The sequence below is a fragment of the Sus scrofa genome, chromosome X (assembly GCF_054392235.1).
Source record: "Sus scrofa isolate SSC_HxYL_T2T_F1_AM1 chromosome X, Sscrofa_HxYL_maternal_Yorkshire_Landrace_v2.0, whole genome shotgun sequence".
Lineage (NCBI taxonomy): Eukaryota > Metazoa > Chordata > Mammalia > Artiodactyla > Suidae > Sus > Sus scrofa.
In genome coordinates this window covers 127,227,342-127,234,186 of record NC_139401.1, presented here as the reverse complement: position 1 = coordinate 127,234,186, position 6,845 = coordinate 127,227,342, and positions in this window count along the sequence as shown.

Below are 6,845 nucleotides of genomic sequence, written 5' to 3'. Positions count from 1 at the left end.
GGGGTTGAAATGGAGCTACAGCTGCCAGCCTACACCACAGCCACAACAACACAGGATCTGAGCCTTGTCTGTGACCTACACCACAGCTTTCAGCAACGCCAGATCCTTAACCCACTGAGCAAGGGCAGGGATCAAACCCACAACCTCTTGGTTTCTAGTTGGATTCATTTCTGCTGTGTCACAATGGGAACTCCAGAAGGGAAATTTTAGATGAAACAAATGAAGCTACTCTTAAAATTTAGGAAAAGCTGATTGATTTTACTTCTAGGGTCAAAGGTCAACAATATACATTGTACAGATACAGCCTCAGAATCCAATCTTTTCTTGCTTGCCAAACATTAAAACTTTGAAATGTTTCAATCCACTATGACATAGTTTTTAAAAATCTATTAGTCTAGCTTTGTGCCCCAGTATATGATCTATTCTTGAAAATGCTCCACAGAAAACTGAACATAGAACTACCCTTTGATCCAGCAATCCCACTCCTGGGCATCTGTCCAGAGAAAACCACAACTCGCAAAGGCACATGTACTCCAAGGTTCATTGCAGCACTATTTTCAATAGCCAAGACATGGAAACAACCTAAATGTCCATCGACAGAGGAGTGGATCCAGAAGATGTGGTACATATACACAATGGAATATTACTCAGCCATTAAAAAGAACAAAATAATGCCATTTGCAGCAGCATGGATGGAACTAGAGACTCTCATCCTGAGTGAAGTCAGTCAGAGAGAGAAAGACAAATACCATATGATATCACTCATATCTGGTATCTAATATACAGCACAAATGAACCTTTCCACAGGAAAGAAATTCATGGACTTAGAGAATAGACTTGTGGTTTCCAGGGGGGAAGGGGAGGGAGTGGGAGGGACTGGGAGCTTGGGGTAAATAGATTCAGAATGTAACCTTCAGAATGGATTAGCAATGGGATCCTGCTGTGTAGCACTGGAATTCTGTCCAGTCACTTATGATGGAACACTTAATGTGAGAAAAAAGAGTGTATACATGTATGTGTAACTGGATCACCATTCTGTACTGTAGAAAAATATATATAAATAAATGTGTAAAAAAATAAATAAAATCTACTAGTCTATATAATATTTTCTCCTTTATTCCATGCTAATCAACTCTGCTATCTTGCATGTAAATGATTTTCAGATTTAAAGTGTTTATATGTTGAAACATGGGAAAGTCTCAATTCTAAGGCTCTTCAATGGAAGCTTTGATGGTATGGATGCATACTTGCATTAATAACAAGATGATCCCTTCTTCACAGCTAGCCTAGCTAGTTCCCCATGTCTATATGATGAAGATCATTTATCGTCTTGACAATTGAGATTTAAACAGGAAATGAGAGCTGAAGAACATCTTAGCTTAAGTTGGTTCTGCATCCCAACCCTGAGGAAAATCTCAAGATTATCTCTGCCTCAACCTCTACCACAAGTGGGTCAGTGAAAGAAAGAGAAATCCTAACTTAGTTTTAGGAAGGACAGGAAGTGTGCTTGGCAGGACATCAAGTGGGAGAAGATAATAATAATAATAATAATAATAATAATAATAATAATATAAAATATAATACATAATAATATAAAAGATAATAATAATAAATATATTTACTAAATATTTACTATTTTCCAGGCAGAATACTTAGTGCTTTATCTGCATTATCTCATTTAATACTCATAACAGCTCTAAGAGATTACTGCTGTTAGTTCACATTATCAAGTTAGGGATTAAGGATCCAGGCTCATCACTGCTATGGCTCAGGTCACTGCTGTGGCATGGGTTCAGTCCCTCGCCCAGGAACTTCTGCATGCTGTGGGTGTGGACAAAAAAATGTTATTAAAAGCAAGGCTCAGAGAGGCTATATTCATTGAGTTCTAACCTGCACCAAACACTGTTCTGAGTGATTTATGTCTATTATTTAATTTCATCTTTTAAATTGTCATCTTATATTGAGGTATAGTTGCTGTGCAATATCATACATTGTAGATGTACAACACAGTGATTCACAATTTTTAAAGATTATCATCTATTTATAGTTATTATAAAATATTGACTATATTCCCTGTGTTGTACTCTCTATATATATCCTTGTAGTTTATTATATACCTAATACTTTGTACCTCTCAATCCCCTACCTTTACCTAGGCCATTGCTCCTTCCCTTTCCCAACTGGTAACCACTAGTTTGTTCTCTGTAGCTGTAAGTCTCTTTCTGTTTTGTTATATTCACTAGTTTATTTAATTTAATCTTAATAACAACTCTATGAGATAGATGCCATCATCTCCATTTTATAGATGGGAAAGCTATGGAAATCTAGCCCTATTGATTGTGAGCTTGCACTCTTAATGTCTACATTTCTAATAAATTAGCTCCAATTTTATTTTCTTTTATTAGAATCCCTTATTTTGTCTGTATTGCTTGGCACTGTTGGATTATCTATTCACATTTACGTGCATGGAATTTGTCTCTGGGCCCTCCTGATACTTACTATTTCCTTCCACGACCCTCATGTCCTGGGACAACCTAGTAGGACCAGGGTAGGGGACTGAGCAAGGAGCCCTTTAATGGAGCCTCTCTCCTTTTGGTGGTAAGATCAGAGAGAGGACTAGGAGAGGACTCAGACGTTTTTTCCATATTTGGGTTGGGTGAAACTTGAACTTTATTCCACTTTGCCTGGACATGTTTGTCTTAGTCTCAGAAGCTGCCTACCATATACCTGTTTTATGTGCATTTGATAAATGTTAAATTTTGAATTGAATGATCTTCCTTAAAAAAAAGAATAGGGGAGTTCCCTAGTGGTCTAGTCATTAAGGACTTGGCATTGCCACTTCTATGGCTTGGGTTTGATCTGTGGCCTGGGAACTTCTGAACTTCTGCATGCTACTATGTACGTGGCCAAAGAATTAGGAAATTTATGAATTCATTTACTTTTTTTTAATAAAGATTGTAGAATGTGATCCAGAGTTAGATCAATTAGTATATGTGTCTTCTGATAGGAAAAAGCTGATTTCTCAGACAAAGTTGTTTTCAAGTTATGTAGTTAAGGACTTTTTCATCAGTTTCATCCTGACAGGCCATCTGTTGGCTGTCAGCCACGGGTTTTTGCCTTCAGTAAGTACTGTCATTTTATAAACTATGCACTATTTTTACTTGCAGTTATTACATGAATGACATTGAACACTTGAATGGAACTTCCTTGTTATTGTACGGAGATTCAAAGTTTCTTGATTATGAAGTCAGGTAACTTAGTAACTCAAATACAGACTATGTTGAGGGTACTTATTTTCGTTATGTGTGTTTATTTTTCCAAAATTTGGTTAATATATTTTTATTTAAAAAAATTTAAAGCATGCAATCCTGGAATAATCCAAGTTGTCTTACTATTGATCACAAATTATACTTTTTAGAAGTTTTATGACTTAAAAAACTTTATTGATGAATAATTGGCACATATAATGGTGTATATTTAAAGTGTACAATGTGATGATTTTATATACATATACATCATGGAATGATTACCAAGATCAAGATAACTAACTCTACCACCTCACATAATTGTTTTTAGATAAAAAATAATGAAAATGCTTTAGATTTAACCTCAGAAACTTTCAAATATACAATAGTAATTGATTAACTGTAGTCAACATGCTTTAAATAGATCCTCAAAACCCATTTTTTTGTTTATTTATTTTAGGGCTGCATGTGTGACATATGGAAGTTCCCAGGCTAGGGGTCAAATTGGAGCTACAGCTGCCAGCCTACACCACAGCCACAGCAACACCAGATCCAAGTCACATCTGTAACCTATGCCGCAGCTTATAGCAACACTGAATCCTTAACCCACTAAGTGAGGCCAGGGATCAAACCCGAATCCTTACAGAGACAAAATCGGGTCCTTAACCTGCTGAGCCGTAGTGGGAACTCCACAGAACTTATAACTGAAAGCTTGTTTCCTTTGATCTACATCTCCCCATTTCTCCCTCTACAAAGTCTCTTGCAATCAACATTCTATTTTCTATTCTATGAAGTCACTTATTTTTTAGATAACATGTATAAGTGATACTATACAGTATTTGTCCTTCTCTGGCTTCTTTCATTTAACAAAATACCCATGTCCTCCAAGCTCATCCATATTGTCATAAACAGCAGGATTTCCTTTTTTGTGTTTGTGATATATATATATATATATATATGTGTGTGTGTGTGTGTGTGTGTATCACATTTTCTGTTTCCATTCAAAGGACATTTAGGTTGTTGTATATAGGTTATTATGAACAGTACTGCCATGCAAATGTCTCTTTGAGATCTTGATTTCACTTCCTTCTGCTATCTACACAGGAGTGGGGTTGCTGGCTCATATGGTAGACCGAGTACCAAACCATCTTCCCCAGAAAGGTTTCTGTTTTTCAACTCATTTGCCTTAACTTGTGGTTTTTGTCAGCACTGATGGTATTTGGGCTACAATCTCTGAAAAAATGCCATTTATACTTTGCACAATTAGAAGCCTCATTTATGGACTTTGTTCCTACTTTTTTCATTTTTAAAAATTTTATTGACTTAGAGCTGATTTACAATGTTGTGTTAATTTCTGCTGTATAGCAAAGCAATTCAGTTATACATATACACATATCCATTCCCATGTAGGTTATCACAGAATATTGAGTAGAGTTCCCCGTGCTGTACAGCAGGTCCCTGTTGATCATCCATTCCATATACAATAGTGTGCATATGCCAATCCCAATCATTTATGGACATTTAAATTATCCTAATCATAGGATTGTGTTTTCTATGTAAACACATTACATAGGATTTTGTTTTCTGTGTAAACACAAATTAGAAACCAGGAGAAAGAACACTGACTTTTTTTGTGTGTGCTTCAAAACTGATAGACTTGATTGCAAACAACAGAAGCTGACCCTTGCTAAATAAGAAAAGAAAGTCATGACAGACATTAGGGGTTCCTAAAATTGAGACGAATAAATGTGGGAGGACTAGACTGGGAAATGGCAAGCAGCAAGGCATTTATGGAAGAGACCGTAAGCAGAAAGCCCATCTATTGTCTCTCTCTCCCTGTTAGGTAAGACTCTCCTACCCCTGGTTGTTATTGCTACCCACAATGGGACACCGCAATATTTGTTATGAAAGGATCTGAACTGAACTTTCTTCTTGGTCTCATTTATTTCAGATTCAAAGTCTGAGGCGGTAATGTCGTATTGGCTCTCTTCACCGTATACCCAAAGCCAATGCCAGAAAATGAAACAAGCAGCATGTCATACTTTGGTTCACAAATTAGGGGGCAGGAAAAACAGCATCACATAAGGACTGCATATATTGGGGGATCACTGCACACAGATTAATGAGTAGTAGTCAGTCGCATTTAGCCTTATATAAAACTGACCATCTATTCTCATAGAAACAAATTGTATTTTGATTTAACCCTACAGGGTTTTTTTTTTTTTTTTTTTTTTTTTTTTTTTTTTTTTTTTAACCACACCCGTGACATGCAGAAATTTCCAGACCAGGGACTGACCCACACGACAATAGCAGCCCAAGCCACCATAGTGGCAACACCGGATCCCCAACCCGCTGTACCACAAGAAAACTCCAACTCTGCAGGTTTTTGAGCTCTAAAAAAATCCATCTTAATTTGTGATTTTTTTTCTGTTTACACGAGTGTCTTAATGATAAATGGGATACATTTAGAAGGGCTCAGTAGTTGGTAAAATTGAAAGAACTATAATTTGCAGTCAAAACTAAATTCATATATCTTTGCAAGCTGTGTGATCTTGAATAAGTTCCTTAAACTCCCTGGGCCTCAATTTACCTACTTGTAAAATGAGAGTAATGCCTCCTGTGCTATATTTATTAGGAGACTCACATGATACAATGAATGTGTGCTAAGTACAAGGTAATAAATGATAGTACTTGTCCTGTCCTCATATAGTAAATGTAAGCAGTAACTTTGCACACACAAATACAGAAATTAATTTAACACCATTTCAGGTTTTTTAAGCTCAGTTTTTAAAATGTGACTCTTTTATTCAACCTGACCGTGGAGCTGATTGAGTGATTTTTTTTCACTTTGCCTTACTTTTAATATAATGTTTTATTGCCTTAAGTGAATTTTATATGGGTTTATGTAAAGTTGAGGAATAGCATCATCATGTTGAATTCCTGCTGATTTACCTCACTAATAGTCTAGCTTAATGAACTGCCAAAACACAAAAGCAAGCAGTGTTTTTTGGTTTTGGTTTTCTGGGAGAAGATTACTTCAGATGCAATTCTTAGCATTCATAGGACTTGAGAACTCTTATACCCTGTGCAGATTTTCTTTATTGTTTTTTTTCTTCCTTTCTGAATTTTTATCCTCAGATCTGATCAACCTTCTAATCTCTGTTTTGTTGAAAATCACCTCATGGTCCTTAATCATCTAAGTTTTGGAAATTATTCCATGTTTAAACCTATTTAAATCATCATTGTCTTCTTTGGTAAATTCCTTTAATATTCCTGTGACTGAAGGGTTCAGATTTTTCTAAAGGCTAAAATGTTTTTGTTTGATATATTCCCCACCCCCTGCATAAGCTCCCACCCACCTCCCAATCTCAGACAACTAATTAGCAGTTTAGAAAATATTGGCCGATGCCAAACATTTCTTCTGTGTTCTTTCTGTACCTTTCCTCCTGCTCAGAGACTCCTATTCTTCCATACTCTTTCTCTAAATCGTCACTAATATTTGAGAAGTTTGTTTGCTGCAGCCTTGCTATACTCACTTCTGAAATGTGAACATAAATAATGTGATAACATGCACATTACTTATTTTTGTGATATGCTCTG